The 13,473-nt window shown below is 45.3% G+C and overlaps 1 protein-coding gene across 1 annotated transcript in view; it reads right to left on the bottom strand.

The window, feature by feature from the left end:
* Positions 1 to 13,473, bottom strand: part of LOC148511769 (uncharacterized) — a 135,922-nt gene that overhangs the window by 1,038 nt on the left and 121,411 nt on the right. The gene's annotated exons all lie outside the window — the stretch shown is intronic.

A 13,473-nucleotide genomic window follows, 5' to 3' on the forward strand; every position in this document is an offset into this window, starting at 1 on the left:
TGAATCTGTACCATCCAATCAGATTCATGTTGCTATGGCCGGTCACATAACGAAAAATAAATATTTATAATATCAACGACCTCAGCGGTGCCAGCAGCTTTTACATGAGGAACAAGTGTCCCGCCTCTGTTCCAGCGCTGACCATAATGCCAAATAGATATACCAAGTAATCTAGGTACGCACTTGTACAGTCATAATCTATCGACCACAAGAGCTACTGAGCCGTAGAAACACAACAGACTTCTCCAGAAGCGGCAGGAAGAGGGCGTAATATAAAGTACAACGGCGAAGGACAGGCAGGATAGCCAGCAGCAGTCTTACGTCTCCTTCTAGACATTAACCTTTCATGTCTCCACTTTGTGTAATATTTTGGTGCTGTATAAATAAAGTGTAATAACAGTCAAATTGGCTATAAGCACCTCTTTAATGGACGTACCTTGGCCTGCACCTCTAATCATCTCCATTCCTGCAGTACACATGTATATATGGTCAGTGGGAAATCACGGCTGGCGGGGAGGGTGGTGTTAGTACATAACCTCCAGCTTTTACTCACCTGTGTGGTGAAGTCATTTGCTGCAAATTCCTTATATACGATCTTCCCATCTCCAGGGGGCTTTGTGCTAGAATGGGTTTTTAAATCTGTAATCCTGAATTGTCTGAGCTATTAGGCGGCGGCTTAGGCAGTTATACTGTACCATTACCCCCGAGAGGAAGGGACACGTCCACATAACTCTGGGTGCTGAGACTTCTAGCACAGCCGTTATTAACTCTTAATGAAGTAATGAACACATGTATTGATTACTAGGTTAGCTACATACATTACCTTCCAGCCTGACTCCCGTTCATTGTGTGACACTAATCTACTTTTGCTATTCTGATACTTCTCCATCTGCAGGACCTGGGCTGAATTACCAGCATTTTTTTGTTCCCCGACCTATGTCAGCCCAGGTTTTTGCAGTTGGTTTATGTGTGACTGTGAAAAAAGGAATCTAATTGGCTGTATACTGACTTTTTTTGGGGGGGGCTTTTCACAACCCAAATATTGGTCCTCTTCATCAACTTTTTTGTTTTGTGGAAAACTATTGTTTCCCCTTCCAAATATTAGGATGCCTGGATATCTGGCAGGGTCACACTGCAGACCTGCCATTCTTACAATGATAATAACGATGGGAGTAATGTGCTGCAGCGTGACGCAATTAATGTAAACATACAGGGGTTAAAAATAGCGCTTACGCCTTCCTGTAGTAAAGCTATGGGTTCAGTCGCTAACAGGTAGACAAAAATAAAGACCAAGGGACCTATGTATCAACCTGTTTGTTACTATGTACTAATAGCACAATGCAGGAGATTTCACAGAAATCGCAGTCCCTATTGTTATCAATGGGGACTACGATCTGATCCCTATGTACTAAACTCTTAAAAGCGAAGCTTTTCTGAGTTTAGCCCCGGTAGTTTACACCATATTCATCTATGGGGTCTACAGGTGCAGGAGAGAGATCTTTCTGTCTCTCCCCCGTAGTCCCCGGTCGGCTCCGGAAGTTGACGCTGTGCGTCAGCGTAGTGTCTGCTTTACCGCAACCGCTGTCCCTGCGAGATCTTCCTAGTACATAGCCGGGATATTTTTAATAAAAATGAAAATATCCCCGGCGAGTCAAGTGCAAAAGCTGCCAATCGGTCATTATTTACTAAGGTCTCACTCAAATAACATTTGGTATCTGCGCAACTCGGGTTTTCCGATGGTCAGCAGGAAAAATGGCACGTGCATGAATGGTCATTATTAGGGGCTTACTAGTACATTGTTATTGTTCACAGGGGCATCAAAGGCAGGTGTGGGGGTATCTTAGACGGGTAAAAAATGTATATATATATATATATATATATATACACACACACACACATACTGTATATACTGTACTGTATATATATATATATATATATATATATTTACATACAGTCAGGTACATAAATATTGGGACATTGACAGAATTTTCATATTTTGGCCTCTATTCACCACCACAATGGCTTTGAAATGAAATAAGATGTGCTTTAACTGCAGACTTTCAGATTTAATTTGAGGGTAATTACATCCAAATCAGGTGAACGGTGTAGGAATTACAACGGTTTCTATATGTGCCTCCCACTTTTTAAGGGGCCAAAAGTAATGGGACAAACTAAACAATCCTAAATCTAACTTTCACTTTTTAATACTTTGTTGCAAATCCTTTGCAGGCAATTACAGCCTGAAGTCTGGAACTCATAGACATCACTAGACGCTGGGTTTCATCCCTGGTGATGCTCTGCCAGGCCTCTACTGCAAATGTCTTCAGTTCCTGCTTGTTCTTGGGGCATTTTCCCTTCAGTTTTGTCTTCATCAAGTGAAATACATGTTCAATCGGATTCAGGTCAGGGGATTGACTTGGCCATTGCATAACATTCCACTTTTTAGCCTTAAAAAACTCTTTGGTTGCTTTTGCAGTATGCTTCGGGTCATTGTCCATCTACACTGTGAAGCGCCGTCCAATGAGTTCTAAAGCATTTGACTGAATATGAGCATATAATATTGCCGGAAACACTTCAGAATTCATTCTGCTGCTTTTGTCAGCAGTCACATCATCAATAAATACAAGGGAACCAGTTCCATTGGCAGCCATACATGCCCACGCCATGACACTACCACCACCATGCTTCACTGATGAGGTGGTATGTTTTGGATCATGAGCAGTTCCATTCCTTCTCCATACTCTTCTCTTCCCATCACTCTGGTACAAGTTGATCTTTGTCTCATCTGTCCATAGGATGTTGTTCCAGAACTGTAATGGTTTTTTAGATGTTGTTTGGCAAACTCTAATCTGGTCTTTCTGTGTTTGAGGCTCACCAATGGTTTACATCTTGTGGTGGACCCTCTATATTCACTCTTGTGAAGTCTTCTCTTGATTGTTGACTTTAACACACACACACCTACCTCCTGGAGAGTGTTCTTGATTTGGCCAACTGTTGTGAAGGGGTTTTTCTTCACCAGGGAAATAAATCTTCTATCATCCACCACAGTTGTTTTCCGTGGTCTTCTGGGTCATTTGGTGTTGCTGAGCTCTCCGGTGCATTCTTTCTTTTTAAGAATGTTCCAAACAGTTGATTTGGGCACACCTAATGTTTTTGCTATCTCTCTGATGGGTTTGTTTTGATTTTTCAGCCTAATGATGGCTTGCTTCACTGATAGTGACAGCTATTTGGATCTCATATTGAGAGTCGACAGCAACTGATTCCAAATGCAAATGTCACACCTAGAATCAACTCCAGACCTTTTACCTGCTTAATTGATAATGAAATAACGATGGAATAGCCCACACCTGTCCATGAAATAGCTTTTGAGTTGATAGTCCCATTACTTTTGGCCCCTTAAAAAGTGGGAGGCACATATAGAAACCGTTGTAATTCCTACACCGTTCACCTGATTTGGATGTAATTACCCTCAAATTAAATCTGAAAGTCTGCAGTTAAAATACATCTTGTTTGTTTCATTTCAAAGCCATTGTGGTGGTGAATAGAGGCCAAAATATGAAAATTCTGTCAATGTCCCAATATTTATTCACCTGATTGTATATTTATATTATACATATATATAAAATCTATCCACTAGTGTCAGTATTAAAATCATTCTATATTGTGATCTGTTAAAATGAGTGCGCAGGGTGGGCAATTATTCTATCGATAATCTGTTATCAGGTAATGGCCCTCATACACCTACCGCCAGGTTGCGCGACCCTGCGATGGTAACGGAAAGACCGTCATTGATGTTCCACAATCTGTCGGGAGGATTGGTGAAATTCTTCATGTTAAATTCACCAATTTGCAAATCACGATCATATTTTGATCGTGATTGGCAAATCAGTGAAATCCAACATATTAGATTTCACTGATCCTCCAACCCTGCTTCGCAGGAACACAGCATGGCGGCGATCCGTCGCTGGTGTATGGGGGCCTTTAATCTTGAGCTGTTCAGGATTTTGCAAAACTGCCCGTTGCAGTAATCTCTGCTCCACCTGTTAGTGGCCATACTTCACACGGATTGATTCTCGTGCTAATTATTATTAGTATGGGAAGTACTGTAGTCCTTAGCCTTGCTAAAAATCGAAATGCATTTAAATATGTACATACCATATGAAATGGCATAATCTGTACCGCATTCTGCGTAAGCCCCTGCCGGAGTTTGTTTTGTACCCATTCCTTCAATCCTCTCATATTGCCTATCATCACTGTCCTGTGCATTGTTACCTGATTGATGACAATAGTTAGTTGCCAAAGGAACAGTTAATTGGTTCTGCGCGACTTATTATATGATCACATTCAACGGAATTAATATAGTATTCTGCCCCCAGGGGGACATTCATCTTAAATTGGTTAAATTTTATATACACTAATGCTGAAGTTTTTGCAAATAACCAATGTTTTAATTAATGCACATACATCGCAGTCGCACAGCAGCACATGCATCCCAATGTATCACTGCGCAGCAAGGGTATATTCTTGCAGTTCCTTAAGTACTGCCAGCAGGCCATGTTTTTTGGATTTCTTCTTCATGCAGTTATCCAGCCTGCTTCCGCAGACCGAAATCCACAAAACATGACCTGTCAAAGGCACTGATATACAGATGTGCCCTCCATCATCTAGCCTCCTTGGACGTTAACCAGCCCTTCTAATCGCACCATGAGCGCCGAGCGTCTTTCGTGCGACTTTTTACATTCAAATGCGTCTTATTCACAGTGAAGTGAATAGATAGCACAAACAGCTTCTGCTGATTAAAATGATATGCAGCATGCCTATGTTCTGTGTGTGACTGCGGGTGTATCTGCATGCTAAATGCTACGTTACAGTGTTACAGCCGCTGCCACTGTAACGTAGCATTTCACATACATAGACATGCTGCATATCATTTTAATCAGCAGAAGCCGCACCAAAGAAAGTCGCACAAAAGAGGCACATGGAGCTCCCGCCTTATGTGTAGTGCGGCTTGTAGCACATGGAGGATAGATGTATGTGGACACATCTGTAGCATATTCTATAAAATGATACCTGGGGCTTTATTTACGAAGTAGCAGCTTTTATAAGCCGCTGCTTCCTGAGGGGTTGCAGGTGAAAATTTATAAGCTGCTGCTTCGTAAATATAGCCCCTAGAACAGGGGCGGGTAATAATCTGCCCTCCAGTTGTTGTTGAGCTATAGTACAAATCCCAGCATGCTGTGCAACAGTTTTAGCAAGGCCAAATAGCACAACTGTGGCAGGGCATGCTGGGATGTTTAGTTCTCCAACAACTGGGGGGCCACTTTTTGTCCACCCACCTTAAGAGTCTAAAAGTGGGTACACATTGGGCAATATATCGGCTGTTCATCGAATGGTCGATATATAGCAAGCGCATTGATGGGTGTGTAACCCCCATATGTCTGTGAACATCGTTCACAGACATATCGCATCTGCTCTGCAGCACAGCAGATGGCCGATATACACAGTCGAGTCACATTATTATGACCACCTAATAAATTTGACGTTGGCAGCGCGTAGCCTATGAATTATGTCACGTGTCGTGCACTAACTTTGTGGGTATATAAGGTGTTTGATAGGCCGTCTGCACACATATCACTCATTGCTGTCATGGGTAAAAGGGGCGATTTATCAGAGTTGCAAAAAGGGATGATCATTGGCTTTGGGGCCAAGGGTGGCAGTATTTCTGAATCAGCGCAGTTTGTGAATTGTTCGCGTGCTCTGTGGTGAAGGTGTATAGTGACTGGACAAATGGCACCATTGCGAATAATCGACGTGGAAACTGCAGAGCAGCACGTGCCACTGATGTGAGAGGTGAACGTTGGCTACGAAGGTCTGTGAGGGCCGACCGACACGCTACAGTGGAGCAGCTCACCGTCAAAATGAACCTGGGCGCCACCAGACCTGTGTCTAAAATGACAGTTCAGTGAACCCTGCTACGTATGGGGCTCCGAAGCAAACGGATGGTCTCTGCACCTATGCTCATGAAGGCCTGCATCAGGATTGGACCTCCGCTGATTGGTGAAGGGTTGCCTTCTCCGATGAGTCACATTTTCTGCTTCATCGAACGGATGGACGTTGGCGTGTCAGGCGAGAAACATCGGAGAACAAACACCCTGCAACCATTGCTGGAAGAACACAAGCTGGTGGTGTCAGCGTTATGGTCTGGGGAATGTTTTAATGGCATTCTCTGGGCCCACTCATCCATGTGGAAGGCACCTTCAACCGATTTTGGTTATGAATCCATCCTTGCAGAGCACGTACACCCATACATGCAGATTGTCTTCCCTGAGGCGGATGGGATATTCCAGCAACAATGCTACATGTACTGTAACACGGCTATAAATATCCGACAGTGGTTGAACGAGCACGACCAAGACTTCCCTGGCCCCCTAATTCCCCGGACTTGAACCCAATTGAGCATCTGTGGGACCACCTCGATCGTTGTGTTCGCTCTATGGATACTCCACCAGCTGTGGGATGCACTGCAGTCAACATAGCTCCAGATACCTGTGCCAACCTACCAGCACCTTATTGAGTCCCTCCCAGCCTGTCTAGGTGCTGTCCGTGCTGCACATGGCGGTTACTCTGGCTATTAGGTGGTCATAATAATGTGACTCTACTGTGTATCTGCAGACCGCCCATACACTTTACTGTAGGATCCGCCAATGACTACCATCTCAATTGGGCGGGCAAATTCATATGCCCCCCTCCAGTTATGTCAGGGTACACACATCGAGCGGCCGATCGGTAAGTCTGCATAGCTTACATGTTTGGCCGCTGTGTCGGCGGATCCGCTGAATGGCACATTGTGCACCCAGTTGAAGGGCTACACCTCTCCTTGTCCTCCTTTACAAGGTTGGTAAATCTCTCGATTGTGACCGATAGATGAAAATATGCTTTAACAAACAGGTATCACTCAACGTCAGTTTAGAGGGATTTTTATTTACATGAAGGCTTCTTTATGAGTTAGGTACAAGGCAAGAAAAAATAAATAAAAATGGAGAAATGCTCCTCCCGGACACCCGCATACCTCGCAACATCCTCAAGTCCTGGCGGTGGCACAGGTGTCGTGGCAGTGGTGAAATGAGGCACCTTCCTCCACAGTGTCCGGCGGTGCAATCCGCCTGGCTACCATAAAGAAAAATACTTTTCGGGGCCCAGACTGCTACCAACGACAGACAGGTCCCCAAGTGCTTATTTTTACTTTAATGAGCTTCTCTCTATAAGGCCATAGCTTACTGCATTAACATTGCGGGTGCAAAATAATACTCCCGTCTAATGGAAGCAGCTACAGGGCTCGGGAGGTGTAGGCGCAGCATTGCACCTCGTATTTCACCTCCACGCAATAGAAAAAAAATATGAGATACAATGTAATCACGTTATTATAAATGCATAAGGGGGCGTAATAGCTAATTAACCTGTAATATCATAAAAAAAACTGTAATCACTTCTGTATTCAAACTGATGGGCCCGATTCACTATGGAAAGCAATAGTGATTACACACGCAGTTCAACTGCGATAGTATGCTAATCCATTGCGATCGCTATGCCTTCGCAGCACAACACAAGGATGCCCACTTTTCCTTACACACATCCGTAATGTTTAGTAAGACTGCGAAACCGTCGGTACAACAGAGGACCATCGCAGCCTCACGCACACTTGCACAAGCTCTGACCTTACTCAGGAATTGCAACCAACCACGCACGCTATCAGGCCTCAGGCTGCGTATGGTATTGCAGTGGATCATTTATGCACGCCCCTGCAACGGCGTTCAAACGCACTGGCACGCCTGCGTTCTCCCGACCACCCCTGTCACCACCCACAAGCGGCACTTCCTGTCAATCACTCTGCGATGGGTCTGCGTAGCCACTGCGATCACAGTCCCAATCGCGGTGGCTGGTTCGCGCACTGCGATGCATACGCAGTACGCAACAATCGACCGATTGCGTGCGTATTAGCAACTGCGTTCCTTGCTGAATCAGACCCTAGGTGATAGAGAATAAACTCCAGGCTGTCAGTACCTCCATGTATATCCTTCCTATCCGCTCTACATCACACAAAACATCAGTCCAGCATTATGGTACTCTGTGTTCCTCAAGGACACCATTATTTAAAGTGCCTGCTCTTGTGGAGTAATTGAGAACACGCTGCGCTGTGTGACTATCAATGCATGACAGGGAAAACTTCAAGGTATGGACGCGGGTCTATTGGCAGTATGGATTTAATGCCAGGTATGGATCGCTCAGCTGTTATTGATGCAGAAAATCAATGAGTGCCATTTTCATTATAGTTCACAGCATCCTGAAAGTGCCAGACCGGGCATTGCCGAGAGGCGAGGAAGTGTCAAAAATCAAAGCGGCTGATGCCCACTGCAGATCACAGCAGTGAATGGCTTATGAATCATATATGTGTTCTTCACTGTGTGATACGTAAAATATGGTTAATAACTCAATACTGCAGCATTTTCATATATATTTTTTTTAACAATTTAGCTTTAAAACCAGGTTAAATCACATAGCAATGTAAATATTAATTGGGCCTGATTCACAGGTGGAAGAAGTTGCAGTAGTATCTGCGACTTGCCGCGACCGCTACTGCAAATATACGCTAATTCGACAGCCAGTGGACTCCCTACGGGACGGCCACCGACTGCAGCTCTGACGTGCCCCCTGTGCGTATCAATCGGACTTCTACTACGCCATCTGACATTACAGGAATCCTGTGGTTGCTCAGAATGTCAGACGGTGCATGACCACTGCTGCCAGTGAAACCGCGTCAACAACGACCCGCCTGTCAGCGAAAGCCACCTCCCCCCCCCCCAGTCACCGCCCATCGGAACTGCAGAGATCTCCAGACAATTCTGACGTGCGCCCCCTGGTGGTAAACGCATGCACAGAATTCAAATATTGTGCACTTGTGCTCAATGTTTTCATTCGATCTTCCTCTGAATTAGGCCCATTGTATTACGTTTGCCCTCTCCAAATACTTAAATCTGCACCATCGTCAAAATGAACCATACACGCCCCTTCCTTCACTGGACCCCTTGCAGTTTCAACATTGGATTCACAACTACCAATCAGAAGTTGAAAGATTTGTAAAACTGCAGAGGGGCCTGTGTGACCCCACGTACCAATATATACAATCAACGAGATTACAGCTAGATATTGACCCGCTTACAGCTCATCAGTTTAGGGCAGTGGTTTCCAAACATTTTTTAATCACTGCGCCCTAGTGTAATCAGCATTGTTTTCACGGCACCCCTAAGCCAAAAGTGTGTTATTGAGAAATTCAGAAAAAAATGTAGTGAAGAAGTAAAGTGAATTGTGCTGACCTGTCATCCTTAGGTTAGGTTATATAGTGGTGGCCAGGCTTGTGCTTCTGTCTGTGCACATTACACTGACCATAAAGAATTTAATTTGCTGCTGGACCTCCAACCTAAGGCACCCCTGCAAGTGTCCCGAGGCACCCCAGGGTGCCACGATGCACAGTTTGGGAACCACTGGTTTAGGATTTTTTTGTGCAGGCTGGGAAGTACCACACAGGGGGCCTGATTCAGAGCCGAACGCCCTGACCAGAGCGCTCGCTCTGAATCAGGGCCCTCCTCCATGAAAATGGAGCGGCCTCCTGGCCGCTCGCATAGCTGTGGGTGACCACCATCAGCATATGCGAGCGGCCAAAAAGATGGTCGCGATGGTCTTGACCGTTCTGGTATGGGTATCACCATCTTGCTTCTGGTCATGTGACTTAGTTGCTCCAATCCTGGCGTGTCACATGCTCTCTCCGACCATTCACGATCCTGCACTAAGTACTTAAGGGAGTTCAGAGATCCCCATAGTTGCCAGTGCAACGTGTTTCACAGTGCATGCTGTGAGAGAGTTCCTGTGCTCCTGAGACCTGTCTGTTCCTTGATCGCCTGTGCTCTTGCTGGATTCCAGCTTCCAAGCAGCCTGCATTGCTCTGCCTGCTTCCAGTCTCCTGCTGGAACCACCCTGCACCTTCTATTAACCCTCTCCCTGCCAAAAGACCTGAGTGTGCAGTTAACCCTCTACCTACACTGCCTCCACTTACCTAGCTCTCCGCAGGGAATCGGTATGATATCCCGGCTGCCGCATGGCCGGGAGTCCGAATCCCGGCAGCGGCAGCCCGACAAAACAGCAGAGCCTGGCAGCGGAAGCCCGACATCGCTGGAAATGCCGATCGTGGTAAGGTAAGTATCAACTAATCTAACCTAACCCCCCTAACCCTCCTTAGGGCTGCCTAACCCTAACCTCCCGCCCTGTGCCTAACCCTAATGCCCCCTCTAAGTGCCTAACCCTAACCCCCCCTTCCCCACTGCCTAAACCTAAGTCCCCCTCGGGGGTGCCTAAACCCTAACCCTCCCTCCCCCTAGCCTAACCCTAACCCTCCCAGGGGGGTGCCTAACCCTAAGTCCCCCCCAGGTGATCTAAACCTAACCCTCTCACACCGCAGCTGTGCGCTGGCGGCGCCCGGCATCCCTTGGATCGGGATGCCGGGCGCCGGTCTCCCGGCCGGGGAAATGACAGGCGTCGAGATATAGACGCCGGTCATTTATCCCATGCCAGGATAAAGCAGTCAGGAAGCCGGCTGTCGGGATTACGACAGCCGGCTTCCCGATTGTATACCCTCTGCAGCTAATCCAGTTTCTATACTGAGCCATCTCAGTACTACTCATCAGTTAACCAACTGCTCAAACTATTCAACTACTCCATAACCTCTCTGGATTTCATCTCACCAGTATCAATTTGTAACCTGACAGTCTGCAGCCTCGCAGTAACCATTTGGATTACAAAGACTTTTTATTATTTCTGTCACTACCTGGACATTACCCACTCTTACTTCACTTCAGTTTCAAGTCATCACCTCCCCATCTATATTCAGGACTTTATATTATCCGTGTACATGTCTTCAAGTTCACCCATTAAAAAAATCCACATTTCAGTTTAAGTCTGTTCAGGTGTCTTCTCCTGTTACTACCCCGGGTCCACAACAAACTCAGGCCCTGATTCAGAGCCAGACGTTTTGACAGAGTGCTCGCTCTGAATCAGGGCCGTCACCTCTTACTTTTTGGAGCGGCCTCCTGGCCGCTCGCATAGCTGTGGGTGACCACCCACAGCTATAGCGAGCAGCCAAAATGATGGTCGTGAGCGACGAGACCCTTGCGGTAGGGTCTCGCTGCTGCAAGCCCTGGAGTGCTTTAGGCTCTATCAGAGTTAAAAGTACTCCCACTGACATCACTAGTGATGTCAGTGGGGCCGGCCCCAGACGGTAGGCGTTCCCATAGCGCTCCTGTCATTTACCGCCCAGACCACCAATCATACATCGGGGAGAAGCGGTATCAGCGCACATAACGTGCGCTGATACCGTTTCTGGCCTTCATACATCTTCCCCATTGACTTGTACATGTCCTCCTCCTAATTTTACTAGATACGAAAGCTCCATAAACATTCACATTTTTGAATTATGATTAATAACAATTCACTCATATAATGGTCCCTGCAGGACAATGTCGTCATTTATCAATCCCAATAAATCACAGTAGGAGATTTATATACAAGAGATTGGCACTGATAATCATTATATTCTTTATGCAGAAATGTATATTAGGAGAATGAACAGGTATAAATAACATTTGCAATTATTACACAAATAGTTTAAAAATACAAATGAAAACTCACACTTGTGACAACATAAAAAACACACAGAGATGTGAATTTGGCTATAGAATAAGATACAGTGATAATGACGGACCATGCCAGACACGATGGCATCTATAAAAGACGGCACACTGAAAAGACGTCTGCAGTTTTTACAATCAAGTAGATCAGACATTGGCATTTTATCAGAATTCTGAACCATGATTACAACAAATGGAATATACAAGTGTGTGATGCTGCCATCTAGTGGAAGTCTGGAACATACAGTTGTTAACAAAATTTAAAGAAAAAAATAAAATAAAAATACAATAATGAATTTGCCTTACCATCTCCTTCCTGGCATGGATTTTATATATACAGTATGTGTGTGTGTATTATATATATATATATATATATATTCAGTATACACGCATATACAATATACACACAAAATCATCAGATGCCCAAAGCAGAGGTTTTAGTCTGATTGCCCAGTATTGCATTGGGTGGAACTAATAGCCTATATATTAACATAAATTACAGGAGAACTCTGCCTTCATTAACCTATATTGTCCTGGCAGCCTAGACCAGCTCATTGATTTAAATAGGATGGTACCGCTATGTAGATACAATTACATCCAATATACAGGCCTGAGATTATATTTGGTCATATCAAAGTTTAACAAAAAAAAAATTCTTACAATTATCCTATAGATTGTAAGCATTACGTGTACGTCATGCTAACCTTCACAGTGTTAGCACCCAGCCTTGTCTATGACCGTGTTTGGTTATAATTGTACAGTAGAGTATTGTTGTCGCTATATAAAAGAATGGAAATGATTATTCTGTCTGGACAAAATATTTCTCTGAAGGTGGGGTTTTCAGTCATACGTGGATACTACTAAAAAGCAAAGGCAAGATCGCATGCCCCAAATCAGAGCAGCACGGTCCCTACCAACATAAAGGTAATATTTAAGAGGCACTAAGTAAGGCAAGTCACACATTATAAAGTTAGAAATTGATAGAGTAGGTTCCCCTTTTGTAAGTACACACCTTGTTGCGGAATATATACAGCCATGGCCAAAAGTTTTGAGAATGACACAAGTATTGGTTTTCACAAAGTTTGCTGCTACAGTGTTTTTAGATCTTTTTGTCAGATGTTACTATGGTATACTGAAGTAACATTACAAGCATTTCATAAGTGTCAAAGGCTGTTATTGACAATTACCGAGGCGAAGCAGGAAGCACTAACCATGAGATGTATAAACATCTCATCGGCCGGAGCGAGGGAGCGATAACTCGCCCCTCCGGCGCTCCCCGCTAGAGTCCGCAGCGCATCAGCCTGGTGCTGATGCGCTGTGTCTCAGTCCCGGCCGGCTCCACTGAGCATGCGTGGGATTTCGCAAGCATCGCGAGATCCCTGCGTGCAGCCTGGAGCCGGCAGCCGCCGCAGAAGGGACAGCGCTGTCCCTGCTGTCGGGATAGGGAAGCGCCAGGCTGTAGCTGTCGATAGCGACAGCTACAGCGGGCCGAACGGTCAGATGATCTGAGCGTTCATACATGGCCCAGGCTATCAGCGCTGATATCTTGTAGATAGCTGCGCCGATAATGACAGGGACGTATATCGCCCCATCATTTACCGCCAAACCCCTGATCATACATCGGGTAGAAGCGGTATCAGCGCACATAACGAGCGCTGATACTGCTTCTGAGCTTCTTACATCTCCCCCAATATTTGCAGTGTCGACCCTTCTTTTTCAAGACCTCTGCAATTCGCCC

Source organism: Taudactylus pleione, unplaced genomic scaffold, assembly GCF_031769625.1.
Source record: "Taudactylus pleione unplaced genomic scaffold, aTauple2 ptg000292l, whole genome shotgun sequence".
Taxonomy (NCBI): domain Eukaryota; kingdom Metazoa; phylum Chordata; class Amphibia; order Anura; family Myobatrachidae; genus Taudactylus; species Taudactylus pleione.